A 14,132-nucleotide genomic window follows, 5' to 3' on the forward strand; every position below is an offset into this window, starting at 1 on the left:
TAATACGTTTTGCTATGAATCATTCACTCCAGCTTCTACTCTTCAGCTGTAAACAATTAGCAGTGACTTGGGAATTTCTAATTCTTCCTTCTCACGTATACTAATGTTCTGTACTGAAAGGCAATAGCAATATAGGATTTCTTCCCACTGAGATGGATAATGTCATTCCCTACAGCCACCTCTCTCCCCAACCACCACCACCATCACATACACGGAAAGTAGAAGTAGCTACTATCAATTTAATTTCATGCAGCATTTTCCTGTCCCTAACTCCTTCATTAAGGTTGACATTAAAAATGAAATAAACCTAAGAAGCGCTTAAGAGATGGACCTATCCATCAGAGAGATATAAAAATAGATGTATTTGTGTAAAATACAGTAAAACTTTAGCAGTATGCAGTCTTTAATATTTGTATTGTTTATTTAGGAATAAAAGTATTTATATGAAATTACATGCCCACTATATATATTGCTAATCAGCTGGACAAAAATGTTTCATCTTCCTTCTTGATAAAGTTCTCACTAGTTGAAGTCAAATAAGCAAACCTTCCTTCTTTTAGCTAACTGAAGGTCAGAGAAACATATAATAATACCAGATTATTTTCCAGCCAATAAACACCTTACTTAGTAAAGACAGTGAAAAGCAGGAACATATAATTAGAAATATGAAGCTGCAGAGAAACTGGTTTTAAAAGGGCTACGGTAAGTAATACGTTGTGTACGTTTTCTGGGTGTCATGTCACTATTTCCTTATGGCTTTGGTTTGGGTAATAGGAACTGCTAGACAAAACGGATCCAACCACCTATAATGTTCAAACATGAAAAAAGTGTATTTTTCACTCACCTGTCTAAATCTTGTTTTCCTGATTTACAGTGAATTACCTCTACAATCCAGGTAACTGTTTTTTTTTTTTTCTATCTTCTAATTTTCTGTTATTAAGGCTCCCCTTCCTTTTTTCTTCTATTAGCATTTTGCTAGTGGAAATAATGAGAAAGGCTTTTCAACGGCAATTCTAAACATAACAGTGATAAAATATTTCTCCCTACTAGATGGAGCTCAACCACCACCATGCCCTTGGTACTCCACTATGGAACACAACTATTTCTTAAAAATCATCATACAATAATGACACATATGACTGCAATCCACATCCCATTGTCTAAAACTAGTCATATAGCCAAACCTAATGGCAAGAGAGACTGGGGAAATAAAGGCTAGATATACGCCCAACTAGAGAAAATTGATGTTTACTCAATATCCTTTGTAAACATATATTTGCAATTTTTGTTTTTAAGATTGAAGCTTGCTCTCGACTTAAGACTAAAACGGTGAGTTCTCATTTTTACATGGGATGATTTCAAATACACATGTTTAATCAGTGTAGATTGGACTCAATAACTTGTCTTGAGTTTGTAAATATGGGCAATCTGACAGGGACAAAACTTTTTCCCTTGTTTTATTTTCAGACATAATCATCTATTTTGTGTAATAGTGTTGAGTTGTAATTATAAAGATGAGTAAGATAACATCTACCTTTTAAGATTCCTTGTTATTGATATTATTCATAAACTGCTTCTAAGAACTTCATTTTAACACTAATGGCTTCTTTGAGAGCCATTTAAAACAAATACACAATCGATTTAAGTTCTGTTTGTTTTAATACTTATGCAACTTTTTTTCTGGTTAAATATTTGCTAGACTGATAAACTTTATTAGGAAAATTAGAAATTCAGTTTATGTAAAATTTTTCAGATGATGTAATAACATATAGTTTTTAATTCTACTGGCTCTTGGGAGAAACTGTTGGCTTATTAACTTACCATGTGCATTTGTTAATTTTTAATATTTTTACAAATACAAAATACAAATATTAGTGATGTACAATAGGATGTTTTCATATGATGTTGAACACTGTGGAATGACTAAATCAATCTAAATAATATATTGCCTCACATACTTATCATTTTTTTGTGATGAGAATATATAAAATTTACTCTCTTAGCAGTGTGCAAGTGCACAGTTAAATGCATTCTTATTAACAATAGTCAACATGTTGTACAGTAGATATCGAACTTACTCTTTCTGTCTAACTGAAATTTTGTGTCCTTTGATCAACATTGTCTTAATTCCTTCAACTCCATTCCTGGCCCCATTCTACTCTCTCCTTTGAGTTCTACTTTTTTAGATATCACATGTAAGTGAGATCATGTGGTATTTGCCTTTCTGTGCCTAGTTTAATTTACTTAGCATAATGTCCTCCAGGTTCATCTCTGTTGTCCCAAAGGACAGGATTTCCTCCTTTTTAAAGGTTGAATAGTATTCTGTTGTCTATATACTCTATATTAACTATTCATCTGATGATGGACACTTAGGTTGAACCCAGAGCTTTGCGATTGTGAATAGTGTTGCAATGAATGTGATAGTGCACATATATTTTTGACATACAGATTTCATTCCCTTATACTTTATACCCAGAAGTAGAATTGCTGGATCATATGATGGTTCTACTTTTAATTTTTTGCAAAACTCCATACTGTTTTCCATAATGGCTGTACTAGTTTACATTCCCACCAACAGTATACAAGGATTCCTTTTATTTCCACACCCTCTTCAACACTTGCTATCTCTTATCTTTTTGATAGTAGCCATTATAACAAAGTATGAAGTGATATCTCATTGTGGCTTTAATTAGCATTTCCTTGATGATTAGCGATTGTGCACATTTTTGTCATATACCTGCTGGCCATTTATATGTCTTATTTTTTAAAATGTGCTGCAGGTCCTTTGCCTATTTTTTAATTGAGATTTTTTGGTTTTGTTTGTATGTTTCCTTGCTATCGAGTTGTTTGAGTTCCTTACATCTTTTAGATATCAACTCCTTAAGTGCAATTTCCATATGTCTACTAATTGTCAAACATTGTGCTCAACGTTGATAATATTGTGATAAAACACAAAAATTTGTCTTTGCCCCACACAAAGTTTATATTCTAGTATGGTAAAACAACAGCTATCAGTTGAACACTCATTATATTTCTACTTAATCCTGAAAACAAAATAGGTATTTATTACCTCCGTTTTGATTGCAAGAAAAATAACTTGTCCAGGGTCTCATTAGTCATAAAAGCAAATATGGGACACAAACTCCAAAGAGATTGTTGGCACCATGCCAGTCTCTTTATATCACCTATGACAGTGATATTTTTTCTTATATAAGAAATACTGCATTCTTTTTCTATAATTTTGTTGGAGAGTAAGTATATTATTACTATTTTGTTTTTCATGCTTAATTTTAAATTACTTTCTATCCTAGTATTCAAATAAATTATGCCTTATGCCATGTAGTCTTACCTCCATTTTCTAATAAACCTGTGTGTTTTCCTTGCAGGTAGCCTTTAAAATTTTGTTTTTCACTTAAAGTGGGGAGATTACTTGCTGATATATACTTTTTTAAACAATGAAGAAATAGTGCCATCTTCTGTCTATGTTTTATTCAACAACTGGGAATAAAGAAACATTAGGTTACTATACATAAGCTAAAAGAAGCAAAGAATTTGGAGACATTATGATTTTGGCATAATGTGCTGCATCTTTGAACACTTGCAAAGGGGCTAATTATTTGAAAGGCCTCTCAGGACAAAGGCATGTTTAAAACAGTTCTGTGTGATTAATTATTCAAAACCTTTGAATATCCATTCAAACAATGGAGAAAAAAGGAAGGAGGCAGGGGAGACAGCTGAGATTAACAGAAACAGGTGGCAAATGTTTGTAACTATTTGGTGTTTACAGTGTTGAAGGAATAAAAAAGCATTTTTTTCTGTTTTTATAACATCTGTGAATTCCCCATTCATTGATATCTTCACAAAAATATGCTTGATACTGAAAAATTCTCCAGTCACTTATTTGACAAGGGAAAAGTTGGAAAAATAGGAATACATTTTTAAATGAGCATTTTAATTTCTACATCATTAAATATACTTTTATCTGCATGTGGTTCATAGATTTCAAACTAAAGTGAGAATAAGTAACTAACATAAATAAAAATATTTTTAGATTTATGATGTAGCTCAGAAAACCAATTTCTTAAAAATCATATTTGGGAAAATATGTTATTAGGCCCAACCTACTTTCATCCATTGCTGCCCTCTCAAAGGTAAAACACAAAAACAAATAAAATCTATCAAAGAATTGTATAACTCTTACTAGTAATGAAAGAGGGTATTTGAGTTGCTTTCAATTTTATTTTTATGTGTCTCGAGAAGATTGAAGTTTTAGTCAAACTTTCATAAACACATCAGAAATTATGTTTAAAAACCAGATCAGGAATTCTTTTTCTAAGAAATTACAATAAATCAAAGACAAATCAATAATAACTAATAGGTTGAAGCCCTCTTATCTGAAAGACTCTAAAGATACAAAAACAAGAACATAAGTTAAAGACAGTTTCATTTCACACTTCAGAAAGCTGGTCTTTGGCACACAAGTTTGCTTGCCTTGTATGATCATTTTGCATATTCAGAGGTGAATCCCTAGCGGGGATAAGAAAATATGTGTGGGTGAAGCTCAGAGTGCCAGCACATCATCAGCAACTTGACATTCCTGAAAGAAAAAAACAGCTCCTTGCATTCTGGCTAAATCACTTACAGTTCACTTTTTGTGTAATTCTCTTTCGATAAGATTTATTCTAATGGTTTAAAGTGGATTTGTTACCCATTCTTTCTTAGATTAATTCCCATTCTGGTGTGGAATCTCCCCAACGAATCTCCAAATAGCTAAACACATTTAAATTCATGTAAATTGAGGATTTTGTCTGTTATCAAAGCAGTCAGTGCTAGACAGAGTTTAGAGCTGCATGAAATTAATGGGGCAACTGAGTACCATAACTTCAAGAATGCTGGTTTTCTGAGATCTGAAAGGTCACTGGATTTGAAGACAAAAATCTCTCGTCCATTTCTAAATGCTCCATGTGAGGGGCTGCTGGTGCTTCTATTGTGTGCTAATATCTACATCCTACTTACATTATCTTGGGATATTACATGTTGATTACAAATATGAAACACGCTATAGAAAACTATGCACTTCATATTTATTTAGTCTATTCAGCCCAAAAAGCTTTTGTGTGAACTAATTTCAGAGTTTCTAGATTCACATTACTCTCCAAATGCATTAATGTCAGCATTTATTCATTTTGTTTGCCACATTTTCATTATATAGTATTATGTGAATGGTGGGCTAGTGTATGGACCACTTACACTGATCTGAAAGGGTATGTGTGTGTATATATACTCCTTTGAACATATATAAACATAGCTTACATTTCCATTTTATGTGACTAAAATTTGCATAATTACCTTTTAACTGAAGACATTTTCTAAGAATATGTCGTGTACATATAAATCATTGTAAATAGTTTAAATTTTTTTATTTCTCATGAAACCCATCACTACCATTATTTATTTATTTATTTATTTATTTATTTATTTATTTATTATTTATTTTTTAGTTTTTTAGATGGAGTCTCACTCTGTTGCCCAGGGTGGAGTGTAGTGGGGTGATCTCAGATCACTGGAAACTCTACCTCCCGGGTTCACACCATTCTCCTGCCTCAGCCTCCTGAGTAGCTGGGACTACAGGCGCCCACCACCGCGCCTGGCTAATTTTTTGTATTTTTAGTAGAGACGGGGTTTCACCGTGTTAGCCAGGATGGTCTCGATCTCCTGACCTCGTCATCCGCCCGCCTCGGCCTCCCAAAGTGCTGGGATTACAGGCATGAGCCACCGCGCCTGGCCACTACCATTATTTAAGTGATAGACACAGATGTCAAGCTACTTTCTCAATGTCGCAAAATCATAACCAGACATAGGCATTAAGGCCAGTTTTTTTAGACTGTAACCATTAAGCTCTTTTATCTCCATATGATCAATAAGATATTAGTTTGCCTGCTTCATGTCTTTATTCTATGACCTACATTTCTTTGAAGTACATTTCTCTGAATCAGAATATTTCATCTGTGGACATTTGCCAACCTTCTATAGAAATCAGTTGTTTGTCCTTGCTTTTATTTCCAATATACTAAATAGCCCATGAACTCTATGCTCAGTGGGGGGAATATCTCATTATTTTAGACTCTTTTAATTGATCTTTTCATAATTCATTTATACTATTCAGTAGAATTCTGGTATTAGATTTAGTAGGGAGAGTTTACTGGCTCATACATCTCAGTAATGTCCAGATTTGACCCCTTCCCTGTTTTATTTCTACCTTTTCCCTATATTTTAATCTAGTCAGGTAACTGTATGTAATTTGAATTATGTTCTTATATGTTCATGACATATATTAGTAAATACATTTGTCCTATGTATGAGGATGGAATTATAGCACTGTAATATTTCTGTTGGTATAAAATGGAGAAGATACCATGTAAATCTCAGTAAATGTAAACCTTTAAAAACAGAAATAAAACATAATTTGCACTTTCAAAGGTTGTTATGACTTGAGTAGACAAAGAGAGGTTGACTTGTGATTTTCTCATGCTGGTGATGAGTTTTTGAGTACATAGGTAACATAAGTGAAACTTTGGTTTTACAATAATGTACAAAAAGGGTGTGAAAACTAAGAAATTGGGGAGATTGGCAAATAGGCATCTGCAATTATGGGTGCATGAAATTCTTAAACTTAATATTATATTCAACTCCATAAAATATCAATCAAAAATATTTAAATATTGGCAATTTCAAATGATTTAAGTAAATTAATGGAAGGAGAAATGACTCTTCTTTTTACCTGAAACAGTTCAATGTATTATAGGTATATTTGTGAAATACAGCATAAATTAATAAAACAAAACATGAGAACTTACAGAAGCCAAGAGTAATCATTTTAAAAAGAAAACATTGAACTGAATTAAGATATTTGTGGAGGTCAGTGTTGGGGGATACTTCTAGACCATTGAAAGGACATTATAATAATCTTCTGCAGATTGTTCATGTATTTATTTCCAGGAGTCAAGACTTTTTTAATCCTATGATGGTTTTATTGCATCTATACTGGTGAAAAAATAATCCTTGTCTACAGAAAAAGTCATAAGCCTAGAATGAATAATATACTAATGTCTCATTAACATAAAATATGGAGGCTGAAATTTAACTAGTGTTGCATGTGTATGTGTATATATATATGTGTGTGTGTATATATATGTGTGTGTGTGTGTGTGTGTGTGTATATATATATATATATATATATATTTTAGATGGAGTCTTGCTCTGTTGCCCAGGCTGGAGTGCAGTGGCACGATCTCAGCTCACTGCAAGCTCTGCCTCCCGGGTTCATGCCATTCTCCTGCCTCAGCCTCGTAAGTAGCTGGGACTACAGGTGACCACCACCACACCCAGCTAATTTTTTGTATTTTTAGTAGAGACAGGGTTTCACCATGTTAGCCAGGATGGTCTCGATCTCCTGACCTTGTGATCCACCTGCCTCAGCCTCCCAAATATTATTTTTAAACACAGTTAAACAGTTTCACAGTGATACTTGACTAGAAGCATTTGGTGTCATGTACTGACTAACAGTATGAAAATGATTTTTCTATTTGGGGAAAAGAATCAGTAAGGAAAGGCTGTAGATTTAGTGAGGCTAATGTTTAGGAGTCATTCTTTGAATTTTAAGAAACACATGAATAAAATATAGAAATAGTTTTTTTTTCTGCACTGAATAGGAAATGATAGTCATCTTAACCAGGATTTAAAAAATGGGAAATAAAAATTATATTAAAAAAGAATGATGAAAAACATTCAGACTACTTGATAAGCAAAGAGAAACACTACATTTCAAGTTGCAAAAATAAGATTTACGGGAATGAACATTTAGATATCCAAAAGGTTCAGAGATTTTAACAATTTTTTAGGCAGTATAAGAAATTTTATTATACTTACGGTTAAAAAATGTACTTAAAAGCTATATTTGATGTTAGTTTGTGACCCAGGGACATGCTTTGATCACATTTTAAAACTTCAGAAAATAGCATTGATATTAGCTTGACAGATGGAGTGAGCTATGATGGCAGAAACGACTGCAATAGCCCAGTCAAGGAATGATAAATGATTACACCAATAATGTTGTAGTTAATGGAGTGCAAGTAATGAATACAAGTGATATGAAAGAATATCCTTTGGATTTGTCCGTATGTTATACAAGGTATGTGGGAAAGGAAAGACTTGGAGATGATGCTGAGGTTTGTAACTGGCATGGATAAACAGGCGGTGAAACTGTTAACATAGAAGAAGACAAATAAATAAAAAGCTGTGTGGTTCCTGTTGCCATGAAATTACCGCATAGTAAGGATCCTAAAAACAACATGATTTATTATTTTATAGTTGTGGAAGTAAGATGTCCAAAATGAGGCTCCCTGGTCTAAAGTCAAGGTGTCAGCAGGACTGCATTCCTTCTGGAGGTTCTAAAAATTGTCTGTTACCTTGTATTTTCCAAATTCTAGACTCTGTTCATATTCCTTAGCTGAAGTGGTCTAGCTTTGTGTCCCCATCCAAATCGCATCTTGAATTTTAATCCAAATTGTAATTCCCACATGTTGGGGGAGGGACCTCATGGAAGGAGATTAGATTATTGAGGCTGTTTTCCCATGCTATTCTTATGACAGTGAGTGCATTCTCATGAGATCTGATGGTTTTATAAGGGGCTTTTATTCCTCTGCACTTCACTCTCCTGCAGCCGTGGGAAGAAGAACGTATTTGCTTCCCCTTCTGCCATGAATGTAAGTCTCTCAAGGCCTCCCTATACATGCGTAACTGTCAGTTGATTAAGCTTCTTTCATTTATAAATTACCCAGTCTTGGGTATTTCTTCATAGCAGCATGACAATGAATCAATACAGTAAATTGATACCAGGATTGGGGTGCTGCTATAAAGAGATCCAAAAATGTGGAAGCAACTGTGGAACTGAGTAACAGGCAGAGGCTGGAGCAGTTTGGAAGGCTCAGAAGGAGATGGGAAACTGTGGGAAAGTTTGGAACTTCCTAGAGACTTGTTAAATGTCTTTGACCAAAATGCTGATAGTGATATGGGCAATGAAGTCCAGACTGAACTGGTCTCAGATGGAGATGAAGAACTTGTTGGGAACTGGAATAAAGGTGCCTCTTGCTTTGCTTTAGCAAAAAGACTGGAGACATTTTGCTCCTGCCCTAGAGATCTGTGGAAATTTGAACTTGAGAGAGATGATTTAGGGTACCTGGAAGAAGAAATTTCTAAGCAGTAAAGCATTCAAAGGGTGACAGGGCATAAAAGGTTGGAAAATCTGTAACCTGATAATGCAGTAGAAAAGAAAAATATATTCCTTGGTAGAAACTCAAGCTGGCTCCTGAAATTTGCATAAGCAACTAGGAGCCAAATGCTAATCACCATGACAATGGGAAAAATGTCTCCAGGCTTGTTAGATATCTTCAGGGCAGCCCCTCCCATCACAGGCCAAAGGCCTAGGAGGGAAAAATGATTTTCTGGACTTGGTCCAGGGCCCCTCTGCTGTGTGCAGCCTCAGGATTTAGTGCCCTGCATCTCAGCCACTCCATCCATGGCTAAGGCCATTGCTTCAGAGGGTGAAAGCCCCAAGCCTTGGTAGCTTCCACATAGTGTTGGGCCTGAGGTTGTGAAGAAGACAAGAATTGAGATTTGTTACCTCCACCTAGATTTCAGAAGATGTATGGGAATGCTGGATATCTAGACAGAAGTTTGCTACAGAGGCAGAGCCCTCATGGAGAACCTCTACTAGGGCAGTGTGAAAGGGAAATGTGGAGTTGGAGCCCCCACACAGAGTTCTCACCAGGGCACTGCCTAATGGGACTGTGAGAAAAAGGCTACCATCCTTCAGACCCCACAATAATAGTTCCACTGACAGCTTGCACCATGTGCCTAAAAATGCCCCAGGCACTCAACACCAGCCTATGAAAGCAGCCAGGACAGTGACTGTACCCTGCAAAGTAACATCAGCAGAGCTACCCATGACTGTGGGAGCCCACCTCTTGCATCAGCATGACTTTTATGTGAGACATGAAGTCAAAGTTCATTTGAAGTCCAAATTCAAAAATCATTTTGGAATTTTAAGCTTTAATGACTTCCCTGTTGGATTTTGGACTTGCATGGGGCCTGTAGCCCCTTTGTTTTGGCCAATTTCTCCCATTTGGAATGGGCATATTTACCCAGTGCGTGTACCCCCATTGTGTCTAGGAAGTAACTTACTTGCTTTCGATTTTACAGGCTCACAGGTAGAAGGGACTTTCCTTGTGTCAGATAAGACTATGGACTTAGACTTAGAGTTAATGCTGAATGAGTTAAGACTTTGGGGATCTGTTAGGAAGGCATAAGTGTGTTTTGAAATGTGAGAAAGATGAGATTTGGGAGGGGCAAGGGGCAGAATGATATGGTCTGGCTCTGAGTCTCCACCCAAATCTCATCTTGAATTTTAATCCTAATTGTAATTCCCATGTGTTGGGGGAGAGACAGAGTGAGAGGTGATTACATAATGGGGGCAGTTTCCCCATGCTGTTCTTGTGATAGTGAGTTCTCATAAGATCTAATGTTTTTATAAGGGACTTTTCCCCCTTCGATCTGCACTTCTCTCTCTCCTGCTTAAGACCTCCCCAGCCATGCAAAATTACAAGTCAATTAAAATCTTTCCTTTATAAATTACCCAATCTTGGATATTTCTTCAGAGCATCATGAAAACAAACTAATGCATTGGCCCATGACACCCTTCCATCTTCAAAGTCAGAAGTGGCAGGTGGTGTCTTTCTCACAATGCCATCTCTCTCGTTTGACTCTTATGTGCCCCTCTTCCCCATTTAAGAGAACCACTGGAGTAACAGTGCAACGGCATTTCCCTTTAAGATAAATGGGTTAGTAATCTTAATCCCTTTGCAATATTAATTCCTCCTTGTCATAGAGCATGACGCATTCAGGGGTTCCAGGGCTAAGGATGTGAATATCCTTGGGGTCTGTTTTTCTGCTGAACATAGGCACATTATAGTGTAGCCAATAATGGATAGCAAAAAAATGAAAGTAGCCTTCAAACACACTGATTTTAAGATTGTGACTCTATAGCCACATAAAAACTTCTAGGAAGAACTTAAAAGTGTAGATAAACTCCATAATAGAATTTGCTTTCAACTTTTAAATAGCGTCATCCTACCTTTGCACAGACACTGCTACAACTACATAAAAGCCTACTTTTGAGAGTTGGCCATTTTCACTCTCTGCTTTATGTATGTTAGTTTTCTATTGCTGCAAAAAATTACCACAAACTTAGCACCTTAAAACAATAGCCATTATCCCTCATACTTCCAGGTCAGAATTCCAGCACAGTTTGGCTTATGTGTTCAGAGTATCATAAAACTGAAATCAAGGTGTCAGCCCGGCTGAATTCTCATTGTTAGGCTACATGGAAATGTGTGTTTCCAAGCTCATTCTTGTAGGTAGAATCCTTGCAATGATGGGACCAATCCTCAGCCCCACGTTTGCTGTCAACCAAGTGCTGCTCTCAGTCCCCAGAGGTTACCTACATTTCTTGCCCGTGGTCTTGTGGTCTCCATAATCTTCAAGCCAGCAAGAACACATACATACGTCTGCTTTCAGTCTCTGATTTTCCTTCTGCGATTAGCAGGAGGAAACTCTATGCTTTGAAAGGGTATGTGATTAGGCCTGGCTCATTTCCCTCTCTCACAGTCAACCTTGCCCTACAGTACAGGCTAAATCAGATTACTCGTGCAGGTAAAATCCATTAAGTTCAAAGTTCAGCGAATTAAACAAGATGTGTATACCTGAGGAGTGGAAGTCGTGAGGCCGTCTTATCATTCTGTCTATCGTCCTGATCATTACTGCTTCCCAATCTCCTGTCATACAACTGCCTCTAATCTTTGCACCTGAAATCCTGATTTTTGTGTCTACCTTGACCCATGGCTCTCTTGCCTGATAATGTCAATGTCTTTAATCCAACTTTATCAACTACATCTGGGAGCAAGTCATTCTCCTGCCTTCCATCGTCCTCCTCCCACTCCACAGCATAGAGAGCTTGGCCAGTCTTCTCCTTTTTTTTTTTTTTTTTTCTGAACATAAGAAAACTGCACATTATTGATGGAATCTTGAGTTAAAGCCCTAAGCTTGGAGTTGTCAGTGCAGTGTTGACAGAATATGTAAATTAAAACGAGGGGTGCAAAAGATCTGAGATTTTCTCTGGAGCAAGTATAGAGGTAAAAAGGGAAAAATATGAGGAGAAAGAAAAGGAAGAGGAGCACGTGTAAAGAAGGAAAAGACAATAGCTGAGAAAGGAACTTGGAAGAATCCCATCACTCACTGGTCAGTAGCTAGAGACACTGCACAGACAATGAGCAGATACAACAATCTCAACATACTTTTAGGTGGAAAGAACTTAAACATTGTTCACAAGTTATCTTCTTTGAAACTAAAAAATATTTTTAACTGAAAATTGGAACACATATAGATGTAGCCATTTGTTAGAAAGCATATTCTCAAATTTTCAGACTTAGATTGGTTAGAGAGGTTTCCCTGGAAAGCTTTTCCTAAAAGGTGACAAGGAGTAGACATTTGCTCTGAGTATGACGGGAAATGTTGCCACGCAAATGTTTAGAGCTGAATGAAAAATCAAGTCATGTACAGGCAAAATGCGGAGGAAAGAGGTAATAAATAAATGATTGAGGATTAGAAACAAATGAATGAGAATTAAAAGTCAGCTTTCTCTTCCTCATGCCAGTGACTCGCTAAGATATGAGCATTTTTTGTTTGTTTTTATAGGAATCCAGACAACACTTTTTCTTACTTAATGAGGTTTGTCAGAGTTGGGCTGAATAAGAGTTTTAATTAGCTAGTATGGTTAATTTTATCTTATGCTTCTTGAAGTGGAGACAAGTAACAAGGAAATGTAAAGAACTTAGATACTGGCCAGGCGCCGTGGCTCAACGCCTGTAATCTCAGCACTTTGGGAGGTCAAGGCTGGTGGATTACTTGAGGCCAGGAGTTCGCAACCAGCATGGGCGACAAACTGAAACCCCATCTCTACTAAAAATACAAAAATTAGCCTGCTGTGGTGGTACACACCTGTAGTTCCAGTACTCTGGAGGCTGAGGCATGAGAATCACTTGAACAAAGAGGCACAGGTTCCACTGAGCTGAGATTGTGCCACTGCACTCCAGTCTAGTCAACAAAGGGAGACTCTGCTGCACAAAAAAAAAAAAGAAAAAGAAAAAGAAAAAAAAGAAAAAAGAAAATAATTTAGATACTTAGTATCCTGTTGAAGCAAAAGGGAAGCTGATTTTAACAGTACAACATTTGTATGTCACAGCTGAACAGCTCTGTCTATAGCTTGGTTGGGCAGCTTTATTATTTAACAGAATTGTGGGAGTGGGGGTAGGGCCTGGGTGGCTTCAGCCTGGGGTAAGTAAATATGAGGCCATGATGAGAAAGAGAGATTTGATTATGTGGGTCATAAAAGTGGTCATTACCAACCTCCCACATTTGTGGAAATGTATCTCACTTTCCACAGGGACTACCTGAAATGAAACAGTGGCTCTTTAGAAACAAGGAGGATTTTATAACTCAGGCAGAAGCCTCATAAAGGCTGCCATGAGATTTGCCTCGAACAGTTAGGAAGGCACTTTCATCACAGAAGGCCTGGAAAGTCCAGAGTAAAGTGCCCATGAGAAACTGCAGAGACAACCCCTTATAATATTTCTGAAAGGAAATATCCAGAATCCTGGAAGAAGAAAATTATCTTGTTTAAATAGCTTTTAATTAACTGCAAGGAACCATGAGACCTTTTTGAGTGGAGTCAAAAGGGGCCATTTGAGCCGCAGAGGTACTTGGCTGTACATGGCAGCCTCCTTGGGAGATTGCTTTGCTATCCTATTAGAATTCTTTTCCAGGGTTAAGGGTCACTTTAAGGATTCCCATACAGTGTTCCCATACTCACCAAGAAATGACACTAGTTAAACTTACAGGAACTTATTTTGTCCTGTTTATTTGCTGTCCAGTGTGTTCAAAATATACATTTGATGCTTTGTCAAGTGTGGCTTGACCAAGCTTCACAGAGCTTTATGTTTGCAGCAGTATTTTGAGTA

This window comes from Rhinopithecus roxellana, chromosome 13, assembly GCF_007565055.1.
Source record: "Rhinopithecus roxellana isolate Shanxi Qingling chromosome 13, ASM756505v1, whole genome shotgun sequence".
Classification (NCBI taxonomy): Eukaryota; Metazoa; Chordata; class Mammalia; order Primates; family Cercopithecidae; genus Rhinopithecus; species Rhinopithecus roxellana.